The sequence below is a fragment of the Leptonychotes weddellii genome, chromosome 1 (assembly GCF_054177405.1).
Source record: "Leptonychotes weddellii isolate Sample4059 chromosome 1, ASM5417740v2, whole genome shotgun sequence".
Taxonomy (NCBI): domain Eukaryota; kingdom Metazoa; phylum Chordata; class Mammalia; order Carnivora; family Phocidae; genus Leptonychotes; species Leptonychotes weddellii.
The window spans coordinates 118818323-118836300 of NC_138369.1; the positions used below are offsets into that span (position 1 = coordinate 118818323).

The window sequence follows — 17978 nt, forward strand, 5'->3', positions numbered from 1 at the left end:
AATGCCTTGTCTCTCTGACCCAAGCCCATGTACATCAAGGTGCCTGGAGGGAGATGCCCAGGTGGCCCCTGACTGGCTGAGTGTTTGTATTTATGTGGGCAGGGGTTGGTTTATAGAGACCAAACACTGTTCTTCTAGGTAGTTCTCCCTTTGAGTTGCCCTGGCCCCGTCCAGCTCCCAGGCACCCCTTCCTCTGGCATGGGGCTCTCCTTTCCACGTTTTGTTCTGTGTTTTCTTTCTTCCAACCGACCCCATCAGGAATTCTCCAGTTTCTGATCCCCCAAGGGACCTCTTCATGATTTTGAGTTGCAGATTAAAAAGAATATCTTGTCTTTCATTTCTTAGGAATGTATCTTATTTATAGTCCACCATCTGTGAATCTCAAGCTTCGATAGAGAGCTTAGGGTTAGCCCTGTGGATTTGGGAGTCATTTGAATAACATAAAGCTTGAAGCAGGGGAGGGAAAAAGATACTCAGAACTTGCGCACACAGAGAGGGAAACCAGCCAAGGAGAGAATTTAGGAAGTTACCCCTACTTACCAAGTTGGGATAAAATAAGGAACCGATGGGAAGAAGACTGGGAACAGAGGGGGGAGGAAGGGGGAAGACTGCAGAGGGGTGGCAGGACCGGCCCTGAGAAGAGGTCCCGAGAGAACCCTGGGGTTGCCGGTGGCCTCCGCGAGCTGCCTCCCGGGAGGGGAGGGGCGGGGCCAAAGCCCCAGGAGCCGGGGCGGGGCTGGGGGGAAGGGAAAGCTCAGGTCCCCCGCGGTGGAGGGCCGCGGGCAGAGTGGAGGGGGACTTGCAGAGGGTGAAAACCAGTCGGGAGGGGGCTCTGGTGGTGGACCTTGGGAAATGTCCTCCATTGACCTGAGGGCTCCTGATACCCACATGTACGGAATCTGTACTTTTTAGAGGAAGCGGATGGAATTAGCAGAGTGGATAATTGTTTCTATTTGTAATGTGTATAGCAAGAGGCATACTGGAAATACTTGTAATTCCCCCTTATAAATCCATCTTTGTTTAGAAGCAGTCTTTGTTTGCTTTTTTAGTTTTCATGAATAGGGGACATGTTTCCATTTGACATTGAATGATGCAAGAAATGCACAATTAGGTGTCACAGTTTTTGCCCTGGGGAAAGTAATAACAGATGCAGTAACACTTTCTGTTCTTGGAACAGGTATATCACTGTTGTTCAGAGCTTGACCCTGCTCTCCTGAAGAGACTCCTTTCTGTTTACTCTGTCACCAGGAGAACCATCCCAGCTCTGAGATGCACAGCTGCTTTGGCACAAGGCCAAATTGGTGGGGTTAACGTCTGGGTACTGCTCGGTACCCTGAGAGGACATAGAGGGTGAAGGAATCCTGTGACTGGAACCTGAGTCCTGAAACTGTCTTCTCATTGCTATGAAAGAAGGACATTACTGCCCAGCCCAGAGAGGACAGTCCTGCCTGGTTTAGGCAGATGATTGAAACCGAAGGAGTGATGGGGCAGAAAAGGGGGAATTTTTTTTTTTAAAGATTTTATTTATTTATTTGAGAGAGAGAATGAGATAGAGAACATGAGAGGGGGGAGGGTCAGAGAGAGAGGCAGACTCCCCACCGAGCAGGGAGCCCGATGCGGGACTCGATCCTGGGACTCCAGGATCATGACCTGAGCCGAAGGCAGTTGCCCAACCAACTGAGTCACCCAGGCGCCCGAAAAGGGGGAAATTTAAAACAAGACCGTAAACACAAGGTTCCAAGAGGGAAAAGGGGACAGGTAGAGTGGACATTAGGAGTTCTTTTTTTCTTTTCTTTTTTTTTTTAAATATTTGATATATATGACAGAGAGAGACACGGCGAGAGAGGGAACATAAGCAGGGGGGAGTGAGAGAGGGAGAAGCAGGCCTCCCGCCGAGCAGAGAGCCCGATGCGGGGCTCGATCCCAGGACCCTGGGATCGTGACCTGAGCCGAAGGCAGATGCTTAACGACTGAGCCACCCAGGCGCCCCAGGAGTTCTTTTTTTCCTTTAAGAAAATTTAGATGTAGTTAGCATGTAACATTATATTAGTTTCGGTTGTAAAACATGACTCGGTATTTGTATATACTGTGAAATGATCACCACAATCAGTCTAGTTAACATCCATCATTATGCATAGGTACAAATTGTGTGTTTGTGTATGTGATGAGAACTTTCAGGATCTACTCTCTTAGCAACTCTCAAGTATTCAGTACAATAATATTCACTATAGTCACCGTGCTGTACATGTCATTCCCATGATTTATATATTTTGTAGTTGGAAGTTTGTACTTTTTAACCCCTTCACCTGTTTTTCCCACTCTTGGGGTTCTTTCTTTCTTTCTTTCTTTTTTTTTTTTAACAAACAGCTTTATTGAGGTGTACTAGATAGTCAATAAACTTCATATTTAAAGTATACAATTTGATAAGGTTTTTTTCTTTTTAGTTTAGTCTGAATAAAACCCAGCATAAATGTATTGCTTTGTTTTGGAAATAATGGCTCAGTGTCTTTGTTCTGACAGCTTCCTAAGGGCAAACCACAGTTTGAAGTTGTCATTTTGGGTTTAAACTGCACAGAAAGAAGAGACAGTGAAACTTGCTTTTTGTTTTTATTTTCTTTTAAAGTCTCCAGATCTTGCAAGGCCAGTTTCTCCAGACCTACAGGCAGATAGTTGTGGCACCTGATCCTATTTGAAACAGATATGGTTTAAATGATACCAGCCAAGCTTAGTGATCTGGAGGTCCCCGTTTATCTTTATGGTATCAACTGCAGATAACGTTTGAATGCGGTGGTAAAAATAAAAAAGTTGGTGTCCATCCACAGACACTCTGAAACGTAAGTGTTCACAAAGAATTTCCACCCTGAATGGCTGGTCTGGGATGGATGGAAAGTAAGGGATGGCTGACTGTTCCTCAGATACTCAAGAATTTTTGTATTTTGAACACAGCTTTGCGTTCAATTGCCACATTGGCAGGAGGGTTTTCAGAGTCACCAGAAGTCAATCTGATGGAAAGCACTCTGGCATGAGGTCTACGGTGCCCACCACCAACACCTTCCTGCCTGGTCTCATGCCAGCTTTAATGTGCCCACAAAATGGAACTATCAGTCGTGGGAAGTACCACAATCTCTTACTGGAGAGCCCAAGGAGTTGTTTAAATGCCCATCATCTAGTTTCAGCACTGCATCGCAGTGGATCAGGCCAAAGTCTTGCACTGGGGAACAAGGCGGAGCACGGAGGGAGGGCTGCTCGGAGGAGGCAGGAGGCGGGGGACGTGGGACGAGAAGCACAGGCAGGCAGGGATCCAGGGCAGAAGTGAGCGGGGCTGGGGAGCAATTGGAGGCTGGCTCCCGTGCGCACTACAGCTCGATGAGTTTTGATGTATGGATGTACTTGTGATACCATCACCATTATCAAGATATTGAATGTATCCATCACCGTCCAAATTTCCTTGTGGACCTTTGTAATTTCCACCCCACCCCCCATCCCGCGTGCCTAGACAATCATGGGTCTGCTTTCCGTCACTATAGAGAAGCTTGGATTTTCTAAAAGTTTATGTAAATGAAAGTATGCAGTATGTACTCTTTCTGTCTGACTTATTTCACTCAGCATTATTATTCTGAGATTCATTCATGCTGTTGTATCGGTAGTCCATCCCTTTCATTGCACAATAGTATTCTTTCATCTGTTGGTAGACATCTGGGTCGCCTCCAGGTTTCAGCTATCACAAATAAAGCTGCTATATATATTTGTGTACAAGTCTTTGTAGGGACATGTGCTTTCATTTCTCCAATGTAGATTTCTGAGAGTGGAATGACTGGATCATATAGTACGTGTATGTTTAATTTTTGAGGAAACTTCCCAGTGTTTTCCAAAGTGGTTGTTTCATTTTCCATCCCCACCAGCAACGTAGAGAGTTCTGGTTGCTGCACATCCTCACTTGGTACAGCGTTTGGTAGAGCCCATCTTTCTAATTTTAGATATTCAGATAGATCTCAGTGTGATTTTAATTCGCATTTCACGTGGAGTTCTTTCAATTTAGGGTTTCACAAACATAACAAGAAAGCTAAGTTGAGAATTATTCTGCCCATACAGTTGCCCTAAGAATAAACAGAAATACTTAATGTATTACAAGTATCACAAATAATGAATGAGCTCTGATAAACTACTCTGAATCTTTCCTCTTTAAGCATTGGCTCCCATCGGAAGCTAGCTGAGGCCCAAGAGGAGAAAATCTACTTGGTCATGTGTTCAGTTCTGTCTTCCCTCTGCTCCAGTGGGGCCCCCTGTCTTGCCTTTTCTGTGCTCTGAGAATTTCTCCAGCCTCCGCAGGAGTCAGAATGAGCCTTCTGCCACATCCAGATTTTTATGATTATAAACAGAATTTGAGTATTTGCTCAACATTTAGAATTAAGGACAACTATCACGAATTAATGTTTTTTCCACTTTAGGCAATGGCTTGTAACCTCTTTGGGGTCTCGGATTCTTTTGAGAACCAGACAGAAAGTCAGGAGACAGGAAATGATAGACGTACACACAAAAGAGGGATGCATGGATCCAGCTCTAGCTAATGCTGTTGGACAGATATGTGCAATGCTGGAAGATACCGAGGGGTTTTTCCTTTCAATTATCCCATTCAAAATGTGAGTGGCAGGTGTTGCCACATGTCCTGAAAAGAAATGCTGGAAAACAGAGTAAGGGCCTGGGGATCAACGTCCTATGGACATTCTCTCTGCCCTAGACCTTTTGGTGATTCAAGTCACTAAATCCTGTCTCCTGTTTGAGGCAGTGTGGCTTGAGCTTTGGAACCAGCAGCTGAAATCACCCTGACAGGTATGAGGGGTGAGTTGTGGAGCAGAGCAGGCCTTCTTCCTCGGAGAGAGCCAGCTCCCATCTATAGGGTTCCCTCCACACAGGCCTGTCACTACTACCTCTGGCCCTGCCCCTTTGGTGGTATCGGGACAAAGAGGAGCCTCTGGCCCCTGAAGAGGGCCTGGGACACCATCCCTGCACAGTAGAGCCCCATGTAACGGATGACCAGTCCCGGAGTCAGGTGTCCCACAGAGTGCCCATGCCTTGGCCAGCCTTCCGCCTGGGGGGAGGAGTGGCAACGCGAGTGACTCAGCCTCCGAGGCATGTGCACCCCTCAACAGTCGCCATAGGCCACTGGCCCAGCTCTGCAGGCCACACAGCAGGAGCGCACAGGCCCCATGGGGGGTGCGGGTCGGGGGGCCAGGTCTGCTCTCAGGCGGCTGAGGACTGGCCGGGCTCCTCTCTAACGCGGCAGGCAGGGCCCCAGGATAGGGCAATACTTTCACAACCCGACTTCGCTCCCTTCCTCAGCCCCGAGCTTTCGGGCAGCCTCGGCCGCGGAAGAACGCAGGGGACGGACTTAGCACGCAGGCAGGACCCCGTGGACGTGGACGGAACTCGACAGTACTTATCATCATTTCTCACGGCTCTAACTGGAGCGCCAGGTTTCACGGGCCCGTGAAGACAAACCCAGGCGCACCACCTTTCACAGCCAAGTCCCCAGCCCTTCCCGAGCCCCCGGGGAGCCGCCTTTCCCCAGGTCTTCCAGTGTCTATCAGCGCAGAGGTGTAGCTAGGCGCTGGGCCACGCTTTGCTCTGCGCCACGCTTTGCTCTGCAGGGGGGCAGCTTCGGAGCCTTGATTCTGCGGCTGCGGGCCCTGACAGCGCTGGCCAGGCTGCGCATGCCTGCTGCCACCTGACGGCGGGCATCACGCCACAGCAACCCCGGGCCCCACCGTGTCAGAAAGCTGCTGCCGGGGCTGCCGACATATATATGTAACTGACCTTCTCTGGTGGGCGTCTGTGCTCCAGAGCTCCCTGCTGGGCAGGCTGAGACCAGAGCAGGTTCGTTACTGGGACCAGTGATGGGGAGGGCCTCTCCCGCCTGTGCTGTCTTCATGGGAGTGGCTGCCGGGACTCCGAAGGGAATGGAAGTTTTGTAGACCATCCACTCAGTTAGTCTGCACAGACTTTTTTTTTTTTGGTCTTGATGTATCTCCCTGAGGCCCGGAGCACTGCGCTGGGGAGTATTTGAGTATCAGGTGTCATGAATGCTGCACCCAGAGCCGCTACCAACCTTTGCGGACCATTTCAGGCCTGGTTTGCTCTACCAGTCTTTTTCTCCATCATGGGAAATTCTCTCTGAGGGGGCCCATTTCCTTGGCACATTTCAGCATTTGTTAGCCATTCTGCCCTGTCTAAAATGTCCACAGATGTTTAAACCTCCACCTTAGTAAACAATGATAATATAAAAAATACATACGTGTGTGTGTTTATATCTATGTCTGTGTGTACACACATACACACACGCACACACAGATACACAGGTGTGTTAGCCAGGATCCTCCACAGGAACCGGGCCAATAGTATTTGCGGTACACCCCCCCCCATATATAGCATACTGTATACTATACATATACCCTATATACTATTCTATACTGTATATATAGCATATGCCTACTATATACATATACATACGCATATAGAGATTTGTTATGAGGAATTGGCTCATGTGATTATGGAGGCTGAGAAGTCCCATGACCTCCATCTGCAAACTGGAGAGCTGGTGGTGTAGCTTCAGTCCATGTCTGAAGGCTTGAGAACCAGGAGCATCAATGGTGTAAGTCCCAGCCTCAGGGCAGAAGAAGAGAGACGTCCCAGCTCAACAGACTGAATGTGAATTCTTCCTTCCTTTTGTTCTATTTAGGCCCTCCACGGATGGGATGAGGCCCAACCATGCTGGGGAGGGCAGTCGGCTTCACTCAGCCTGTGGACTCAGATGCTAATCTCATCCTCACAGACATAGCCAGAGTAACGTTTAGCCAAATTTCTGAGCGCTGGTGGCCCAGTCAAGTTGACACATAAAAATTAACCATTATAAGCCTCTCATTCTTCATGTTAAATAGATCTTTTTGTAGGAGAGATGTCAGATGACTCTTGATATATATGCGCCTTAGCTCTGGACCAGTCAGAAACTGTGCTGTACTTTCCAGATGTAAATGTAGGGGCTTTAACATTAGGTAGTTGGGGTTATGCTATCCATTTGATTTCTTTCATCCTTTTTTCTTTCTGAACTCATTTATTGCTCACAGCTCATGACCTCACCAAATACAATTTTCATTTAAATTACAAATTACTTTTCATTAAAATTAGAAAGCATATAATTTTCTGCTCTAAATATAAAAACCTATCATTACACACAGGATTGTAAGGAACACAAACATCCCGAGTCTCAATTATCTTTCTTGCTAACCTTCTCAATTACTGCTTAATTGTTCATGGTTTGCACAAGGCTAGAGTGGATTAAATCATCCTTTCCATCTGAAAGCGAATGCTCTCAATACCTTTCTGAGCCTTTAATTAAATATGTCAACACACACACACACGTTGCTGCAGTTCTCATCATCCTAGGAAAAATAATACAAATAATAATGGCAATTATTATGTGCCAAGACACTGTTCTAAGCACTTCGTATATACATCACCTCACTTAATCTTCACAACAACCCATTTGATGCCCGTTTCATGGGTGAGGAAGCAAAGCCCAGAGTAGTAACCTGCCCAAGGTCACTGGTTAGTATGGACCTCACCTGGGCTACAGTCCATTATTCTAAGGGAGGGCTTCCCATACCTAGCATCTGTTTATTTCTGCATCTTTTCCCTCTGCAAGAACAGAAAGAAGAAAGAACATAGCTGCAAATATGTTACCTAACCTGGTGCGTGTTTTTCAGTCACAATCTGTCTTTCTCTGTCAACTTCTCCTTCTGAGAAACTCCTGAGCCCACTTTAGGAGTGACCCCACATAATGCTTTGTCACTTGGTGTCCTCTGGTGCAAGGATGTCCTGGGGCCTTGTCACCCCCCGAGGTTGGGAACCAAACCTTGGTGAGTGAGCTCCTTGGGGTACATCCTTTGGGACCCTCAGTCTGGAAGAGGGCACAATTGGGGCCATTGGGAAGGCAGCCGAGAGGATTCGGTAAGCCCTGCACGGGAAGGGTGTGACCTGTTGGCGTGTTGGGCTCTTGGTTGCAGTGATTAATCATGAAGGGAGAGCACTGATCCCTGTAGATATGAAGAACCATGAGGCTCGCGCTGGGCTGGGCATGTCTCTGGGTGGGCGGTAGTGGCGTGGGGCCACTGACGCTCGGCTTCTCTTGCCCCGAGAGGCCAGGACCTGTCTTTCTGCACGGGCCCCTGCTTGTGTGCTCTCCTTCCCCCACTCAGAGCAAGGCCCTGCTTGGAACGGACGCTGTCTTTGGGTCCTTGACGTCTGGCAAAGGATGCCAGCAAGGGCATAAGAGGCCCACAACACAGAGCTGGGAGTGGAGAGGACAACGTGGGAAGCCATTACAGATCAGGCACAGAGATACTCACAGTGGGGGACATCAGTGGGGAGGTGCCATTTGAATTGGGCCTTGAAGGTTTGGACGTTGCAAGCAGAGGGGGGGCCCTGGGGTGGGAAATCACGAGAGGAGAACAGCGGGCAGAGGGGGAGGCTAGACAGGCAGGTCTGGGCAGACTGGGGAGGGCCTTACCTGTTGGACCACCCATTTCTATAGGACTGAGAGCCCCACAGATCAGGGAGAAGTGATGGTCTGGGCAGGGGCTGAACAAGTGAGCTGTACCCCCTACCCCCACCCCAGACAATGCCCGGCAGTCTCTGCTGGGGGGCCTATTTCCTGTGTTGTCTCCTATAATTATGCATTAGGTGGTAGAGGGTGAGGGAGGTCTAATGGTGTAAGGGACCTGGGCCAGAAGGGGGAAGAGACCATAGGTCATGGGGAAGAGGAAATTGGTGGAGAAAGACAAAGCCCATGGACCAGTGTCTTTTGGGAGAAGGTGAGCAGCTAAAAGGGATGACCAAGCCAGAAAGCAGGGCATCGTCCTAGGCTCCTCCCCTCCTTCATCCCCCAGTCAGTCAGTCAGTCAGTCACTCCTTCCAGCCATTTCTACCTCCTGCCAACATTTATGCTTCAGCTCCACTAAATTCTCTGTATTTTTCGAGACTATTCCCATGTTTTACATTGCATTGGTCTGTGAACATTTGGTTCCCTCCGTCTGCAGAATCCCCTCCCCACCTTATCGTCTTGGTAAACTTCTACCCAACACCACTTTACCAACAGGAGAGATGGCGCCGTGGTTTGACCACACCCTGCACAGGCTTGCACAGAAACAGCTCTCAGACGGTCTTGCCATTGTCTGTGTGGCTGCTTGGAGACGTGCCTGTCAGCTCTTCGAGAAAACACTCACCACCCCGCTGCCAAGAGCGTGGTGAGCTGACAGCTTCAGCTGTAGCCTCCTTCAGAACCAATCTCAGTCTTCAGCTGAGGCCACATCCTTTTCAGGTGGCGTTACAAGGCCGGCCATTTTGGCACAAGGCTGGCCTTCTCTGGTGGGCGTCTGTGCTCCAGAGCTCCCTGCTGGGCAGGCTGAGACCAGAGCAGGTCTGCGTTGTGGCCGGCGAGTTCTCCCCGCCCTCTCCGCTGTCTGCTGCCTTCTCGCAAGTCCTGCCCCAATGAGACACTGGCACTCCTACCTCCAGCTCAGTAAGTAAATAAAGATGGAGTTTGGGGACCAATCACCCCATCACCCAGCTGGCAATGGGGGCCACATCCCAGGAGTTAGGTGAGTATGGACAGCCCGGAATGAGCTGGTGGTGACTTGGGGGAACGTGGGTGGAGAAGAATTATCCTCTTATTGGGAAGATTGGCACTGGGAAGGTATGCAGAGGAGAATCATATATATGTAACTGATAAACATATGTTATATGTAACGTATTTATAAGTGTATACACACATGTGGATAAGTGGAAATGGATAGTTGCTTTGGTGATCTATAGGTGTATAATGAAAATCTGAGAACAATTAACAAAAATTGAAAACTAAGTGGAAAACTAACTAACTAAGAGCCAGAGGGTTTCTTTGGCACCTTACAAAGAAGCCTTCATCTTGCATGGTTGGTGAAGAAAAAAGAGCTGAAAATGAAGCCCAGGATTTAATAGGCAGAGGGGCTGAGCCCCAAAGATGGTTGAATGCTCAGCCAATGCGGGTTGGTAGGACCCTGACATGTGGGATAGGGACTTCCGGGTGGATATTCTGGAAGATTCTGAATCCCTGAAATTCTCTGGCCTTCAGAGCCTGCAGAGGTGGCTCACCAGCTACATCAAGAGTGTGAGCCCCCAGCCCCATGTGGGTAGACAATACTGAGGCCTTCCCCCTCACACAAGGCAACAGGGGTCCCTAACTCTTTTCCACCTCTAACTCCTTTCCTGGCTGCCAGCTGACAGCCAGAGTTAAGTCGCTGCATAATTTGGCTGGGGACATGCTGGCCTGATGGAGGAGGAAGGGGACTAGAGCCCAGAGGAGTTGGGAGATCTGGTTCACATTCACCGGCAGGGGCTAGGGGTGCTGGTGGGCCTGGATTCGTGGAGAGTTGCAGGACTGGGTGAGGGAGCTACATGACACAGGACTTCACACCCTGGCAAGGACCCCAGGAGAAGGGGTAAGCTCATTGCTAGGATGGCTTCTCGAAGCCAGGCGAAGGCCATAGCTCAGGCTGAGGGAGGTTGAAATGTCTGAATTGCCAGGAAAGATGGTAGAGGAAGGGGCTGAAAGGCTCAGGGAAATGAGCAGGCACTCGGAATGGATATAGTACGTTAGGCAAGAAGACAGTGTTCTCAGGGGAGACTGAAGAACACACCACTCACCAAGGCCATGACTAAGTTGCTCACTGGTGTCCCTCCGCTGCAGGCCAGGACGGATGCCCAAAGAGGCGGGCACAGAACCTGGTTCGCTGAAGCTATGGCTGTGACATGGAAAGTTCAGTGTGACCATCATGGAGGCCTGATCTTTAGAGACGTATAAGAGGGTCAATAGAACAGTGTCCTTAGTGGAAAAGAGATGGGCACCCAAAAGAGTACTGTGTGTATATATATGCATATGTCATCAAAGGAGACTAAAAATGAATGAGTGGGAGGCTAACGGTGGTCACCCCAATACAAAGTCATGATGTCTTGCCTGGTTACTGGACCCAAGCCTGTTTTCAGACCCAGAACCTGTTGACTGAAGAGGTGGCTGGAACACCGGGGAGAACCCCACACCATGGCAAATGTGCCCTTTCACCGTTCCCAGTCCTTCCCCAAAGGGACCTACATTTACTATGGTAATTACTCCCTGGGGAAAGGATAATATTCAGACATTTCAAAGTCTGTTGGACCCAGGGTCTGAGTTAATGTTGATCCAGAGACTTGAAATGTTATCATGGTCCCCTGTTAGCATAAGAGCACATGGAATCCTCGCCGAAGACCCAACTTACAGTGGGTTTATTGTGTCCATAGACCCATCTGGTGATCTATGTAATTGAGATTGACATACTTGGCAGTTGGAGTAACCTCCGCACTGGAACCTTGGCCTGTGGCGTAAGAGCTATCAGAATGGTGAAGGTCAAATGCAAGTCTCTGAAACTGCCCCCTGCCCTTCAGCCAGAATAGTCAAAAACAACGTCTGTCACATCCTGAGGGGAAAGGCAGAAATTAGTGCCATGCTTAGAAATCGGAAGGATGCAGAGAAGGTGGTCCCTGTCCTAGTTCTACTTAAATCAGCAGTCAGGTCTCTACAGAAATGAGATGGTTTCTGGAGAATGTATACAGCCTACAGCAAACTCAGGCAAATGGTAACCCCAGTCACAGCTTTCCTGCCAGAGGTGGTGTATTTGCTGGAGCAGATTCACAAGGTCTTGGGTACAAGGGATGCGGCCACCGATTGGCAAACAGATTTTTAGCTATCTCTATCGGAAAAGAGGGTCAGCAGCAATTGGCATTCACGTGGAATGGAAAGCAATATTCATTTATAGTTTGTCCCGTCTTAACGCAGTCCGAAGAGATCTGGACTGTCTAGATATTTAACAAAACAGCATACTGATTCCCAACATTTATGACATTATGCTGATCAAGCCAGATGAGCAGGAGATGACTAGAGCTCTTGGTGAGATACATGTGACCCACTGGGGGTAGAATAAAGTCTCTGGAGATTTAGGGTCCTGCCACATCAGTAAAACCGTTAGAGGTCCAGTGGTCAGTGGTGTGCCGAGGGAGTCCCTCCAAAGTAGAAGACAAATAATTGCATCTTGTACCACATACAAAGAAAAAAGCACAATGCCTAGTGGGTTTCTTTGGGTTCTCGAGGCAACATATTCCATTCCTGGCATGTACTATTCTAGCCCATATATCAGGCCAAACGAAAGGACGCCAGTTTCGAGCGGGCCCCAGAGCAAGCAACAGCCCTGCAGCAGGTGCAGGCTGCGGCGCAAGCGCCCCGCCACTTGGGCCACGTGACCTGGCAGAGCCAATGATGTTGGACGTAGGGGTGGTGGGAAGAGATGCCATAGGAAGTTTTTGCAAATCCCAGTGGGAGAATATAGCAACTCTGGGCTCTAGGATTCTGGAGCAAGGCCGTGCCGTCTGCAGCGGAAAACAACTCTTGAGGTGCTACTGAGCCCCGATGATGTGGGCAGCTGGGGCTCTCAGATCACCACCCTCTTTGCAGTTAGCAGCACATCTTTTCTTTCTTTCTTTTTTTCAAAGATTTTATTTATTTATTTGAGAGAGAGACTGAGAGAGAGAGCACATGAGAGGGGGAAGGGTCGGGAGGGTCAGAGGGAGAAGCAGACTCCCTGCCGAGCAGGGAGCCCTATGCGGGACTCGATCCAGGGACTCCAGGATCATGACCTGAGCGGAAGCAGTCGCTTAACCAACTGAGCCACCCAGGCACCCAGAAGCACATCTTTTCTTGAAGGAGGATCTGATTAGTACATCTCGTTACCAGGGGCTCAGAGTCCTCAGCCACCAGGACGTGGGTCTCACTACAGGGGAACCACTGGGACAGCAGACGGTGAGGGGCTTTAGAATGAATAGCAGAGGTGGAAGACCATGGGTACCCACCGTGGCCCCAAGATCCACTGTGGCGAATGGGGTCTCTATGGCCCCCCCAACTTCCCTCTTGTAGGTTTCCCTAAGGAAGAGGGCCTGCAGGGCCCAAGGGGAGCTGCTCCCCACATGTGTGTGGAGAGTGGGTCCACGCAGCAGCGCTGCACACTTTGGCAGACACAGAGCCGCGCTGCTCGCTCCCCCTGCAAGAAGCCGCGAGCAGCGAGGTGAGCGGACGGCCTCAGCATCGGGGTCCGCGTCAAGGTCCGCTTCGGCTTTTGAGCTGAGGTCATGCTCTTCTTGGGGTGGCCTCAGCCAGTGACTGAGCATGATGATAGAATAGGCCCTGGCTGTTTCTACCCAGTGAGGGACGCTCCTAATAGGAAACCTTGGACATCTTTTCGCAGCGGTCCCGTGGGGTGGCAAAAAGTTTGTCAGGTCGGCATTGTGCTGGCTGTCGATCCCCAAACCATTTTCCTCCCCTTTCTTTCATGACATTACTTGCTGATGAACCTTGTGCTCTCCCAACTCTCAGAGACCTCCACTGGCACAGTCGGCCTGGCACGTCCCCTCTGATCTCTGAGGGCGCTTGTCTTTACAGCAGGTGCTTTGTACTTGATTGTGGTCTGACCGCCTAACTAGCGGAAGGCCCAGCTTGGCTGTCAGCACGGTGCTCTGTGCCTCTGGCAGGGGCTCTAGGATTCTTGCCTGCGTTCTCAGAGAGTATGTGGCCTGTGGGCCACTGGGAGGGAGGAGGGGGACAGAGTTCAACAGGAGAAGCTCAGGCACCAGCAGCCGGCAGTATGTTTATGAGTTTGCGGTTCTCAGGGACAGCTTCAGGCTGGAGGACTTGGGCCGCCAGGTGGGGCCTCTGCAGTGTGGACTCCATCTGGGCCTGGCTCCCTTCCCACCAGACCCTCCCCTGCCTCTCTGAGGGCCAGATGAAGGAGGAGAGACTTTCGGATTAGGTGCCAGGGGCTGGGGTCGGAAGAGGCCGCGAGAGCCCCAGCACCTTCCAAACAGGAGCTGCCTTCCAGAGAGCAGCTGGTGCCACCGAGAGGCAGGAAGCAGGGGACAGCATTGCAGAGTGACGGGGCAACCCCCTGCAGTCTGGCTGATGAGAATCTGGGGTGGCCACAGTTGTTGAAACTGTCTCTGCACACTGACTTGACCATTAAAACTGAAAGCACTTGGGGCAGGGAGGGGTCATTTTATCAGCATTCTTTTTTTTTTTTTTTTTTAAGATTTTATTTATTTATTTGACAGAGAGACAGCGAGAGCAGGAACACAAGCAGGGCGAGAGGGAGAGGGAGAAGCAGGCTTCCCGCGGAGCAGGGAGCCCAATGCGGGCCTCGATCCCAGGACCCTGGGATCATGACCTGAGCCGAAGTCAGATGCTTAACGACTGAGTCACCCAGGCGCCCCATTATCAGAGTTCTTTAAAAAAAATTGATGTACAACGTATTAGTTTCAGGTGTATAACAATGATTCAGTATTTATATATAGTGTGAAATGATCACCACCATAAGTCTAGTTAACATCTGTCACCACACATAGTTACAGGTTTTTTTGCTTGTGTTGGAAACTTTTAAGATCTACTCTCTTAGCAATTTTCAAGTGTGCATATTCAGTATTATTAACCATAGTCACCCTGCTTTGCATTACATCCCTGGGACTTATTTAATTTGTATCAGAGGTCTTTATGGTCACAGAGCAGGGCTCCAGAGGTAGGACAGATCAAGGAATTAAACCACCTCCCTCTGCCTCTCTAGGCAAGACTCAGATGTACCATGAGATCCCTAAGGGACCTTGCTGATAACCACACCCCAGCTGCTCTTTGTAATTATTGTCATTTGTTCTATTAGAGGGAATCATGTGAAACTGCCATTTTTGTAGGTCAGGAAACAGTGAAATACTGGTAATTTTATTTGGATTGACTTAATATAGAGAGCTGAGTTTAGGTTGGGGTATATGTATTCCCAGACTAGGGTAGCTATTTGCGGACCTCCCCACAGCTAGTATTCCCCGAGCGCCCCCAACAGGCCAGGCCTAGAACAGAAGTCTGACCACGCTTTCTCTAATTCTATTCTTACAGCATCCCAAAGAGTAAGTAAAATTATTATCCCTCTTTTTCAGATGAAGAAAGAGAGGCACAGTCAAGTATCGTGCCTAGGGACAGACTTAAATCTGTCTGACTTACAAACCCATGTTCTTTTTTTATTTTAAAGATTTTATTTATTTGAGAGAGAGAGCACAGAGGGAGAGTGAGAGGGAGAAGCCGACTCCCTGCTGAGCAGAGAGCCTGACATGTGGCTCGATCCCAGGACCTTGAGATCACGACCTGAGCCAAAGGCAGGCGCTTAGCTGATTGAACCACCCAGGCGCCCCTAAATCCATGTTCTTGACCGACTCCTGCACTGACTGCCCTCCCCCCACCACCCAAAGTCCTCTGTGTGGCTTCCAGGGAGTGAAGTGGGGTTGGAGACTGGACATTTGAGTTAAAGGACTTCAGAGAGCTCTGGACCGAGCGGTCCCTATGTGATCATCAGGGTCAGAGAGAGACTTTGTGTGGCCTAAGTTGATACAGCTTATGACTCTTTTTAGGAAAAATAATGCCAAAAACCCCTTACTTTTACAGATTTTGTATAAACATATGTCCATATGAACGTTTGCTAGGACCTCTGCCCTGGCCTCAGAAGGGACTTGTGCAAGGGGACGGGGCCTGAAGCTTAAGCTTCATTATCTGGGTTCTGGTGCCCTAAGGGGCGGGGCAGGAAGCAGCTGTCTTCACAGAGCAGGCTCAGCGGGGTGCTCTGGTCTGGCACTCAGGAGAGTCCAGCACACTGGCAGTTTCTACCCAAGACCCAGGGAGACTGTAAACACACAGACTCCAGGTGGCCTGTGCCTTTTCCAGAGGCCAGACTCTGAAAAGAGTGTCCAGGGTCTGCGGGGGTGGAGGGGCTGTGTGTGTGTGTGTGTGTGTGTGTGGAAAACCTTACACACCCTTGTCGACATTTCCTTGGCAGAGAGCACTGCGGCTTCCACTTCTGGCCACTAGGGGGAGCTGCTAATCCGGCAACGATGAAGAGCCTCGTGCTCCCAGTGCCCCTCGGTGGCACCCACGGCCCCTGGACCACTCCCCACTGCTATCCTCAGGCCCAGTTCTGCGGATGAGGCCTTGCCTGCCTCCCGTGGCCTCCCCTTTCAAGGAACAACCCACAAGGGTGAGGGTACAGCCGTTGGAGGGAACCTATAGATTTTACCTGGATTATACTGAGGAGGAAGTTTGTCTTCCTTTGGAAGCCACTGATCCTTTAGAAAACTCCATAAGTAAAAACTAGCTAAATGTTTAAACTAGAAAATTTAATTCACGTTTAACTCAAGTTTAAGAATAGAGAGCATTGAACGATTGTGTAGGTACATCTGGATTCTGTGCTATGATTTGGAGGGTTAGACAGCCAGGCTCCCAGGAGGGCCTCAGCCCTGCATGTGGTCTCTCTCCTCGACTCTCTCCCCAGGACTGGGCTTTGTTCATTTGATAAGCCCTGACCTCGCACACCCTTTCCGGGATGCACAAGTGAACAGAGAAAGAAGGAGACAGAAAATGGGAGGGACGGAAAGGATGAGCCCAAGACTGACTGTGGCTTATTCCATAGAACTTTGTCTACTCTCTGCAGGACTTTAAAAATAAAGAAGAGAGGGGATATAAAGGTGGATAAGTTGGTATTCCTGCTCTCAGGTAACTCACTTTCTTGGGAAAAAGAAAGACGTGCCGGTAACTGTGGTATTGGGCCAAGTATAAGGGCCTTCCTGTGGGAAGCCAGCCTCTAGCTGCCGAGGCCTCCCGCTACGAGGTGCGCTCTTCGGGGGCATTTATATCTCAAATGCCTATTTAATACTATTTAATTTGTGTTGGATGTTGTGTGATGATTTTCATCTGTTCTTTGCTGTTTTGGAGGGGCTAAATTCATCAGCTGAATATACAAGGATCTTCCTTTTCCTTTTCTTCTCAAAGTGGCTTGGGTAGAGATGCTACCTGTCACTTGTCTATTTAAAAGTGTGTTCAATTTTCCTGGCCTGTCAAAAACAGGCGAAGAGCTTGGGTGGCTTACTAAGATTTTTAGTTCCAGAGTGCCCTCTTGTATTGACAAGTGAAGTGAGATTTCCTTAACAGATGGTCATTTGTGAGGGAGAGGTTTGTGTGTCTCCTGATTCTGATTCCATAGGACTCTTACTTTCCACCATTTTCCTCCTTTCTTTTCTTCACTTCCCAGTGTCCAAGTAATGCCTCCCCTTCATTTTTTCTTAAAAAGATTAATTTATTTATTAGGGAGAGAGAATGCATGAGTGGGGTGGGGGGGGATGGGCAGAGGGAGAGATTGAGGAGAAGCAGACTCCCTACCGAGGGCAGAGCCCAGTGGACACGGGCTGGATCTCAGGACCCTGAGATGACCACCTGAGCCAAAACCAAGAGTTGGACGCTTAACTGACGGAGCCCCACCCACGTGCCCCAATGTCTCCTCTTTAAGTTGCCGTTGCCTCCCTGGAAGTAGAGCCCTTCCAAGACTGTTACTTCCAGTCCTATGCACTTCTGAACCTTGGCAAGACTCCTCAGTAGCCTGTGCTCTGGCCAGCCAGGTCGTGGACCTGCCCTTGGTATTTCTCCACTTGAGATGAGACCCTCTCCTTCTGGAAGCAGTGACTTTTATTCATGTTCTTCCATGTCCAGGACCCCACTGCCCATTTCCTTCTGCCATAGTCTTCACCTGGCTTGCTGCCGTCATGTGTTTCATTTTCTCTTCCGTGTAAATTAAAGTTTGTCGAATCTCTGCCTTGTAGTTATGGCCTAGATGTGGCTTCTATGTGATTTGAGTTGCTCTCCCTGTTAATTTGTAGGGATTTGAGAGGGTGTGTGAAGAGATTTGGGTGTAGGAAACCATCATTATCCCATGGGAACTCAGAGTCATTTAAAAAATATCCAGGTTTTATTCATTTGGAAGAGTTCCTCAAATTTCTAGTGATGCCTG

At 49.3% G+C, this 17978-nt stretch overlaps 1 pseudogene; it reads right to left on the bottom strand.

The window, feature by feature from the left end:
* Positions 1-2685: 2685 nt before the first annotated feature.
* Positions 2686-10864, bottom strand: LOC102733387 (galectin-related protein pseudogene; annotated as a pseudogene).
* Between the last annotated feature and the right edge of the window lie 7114 nt (positions 10865-17978).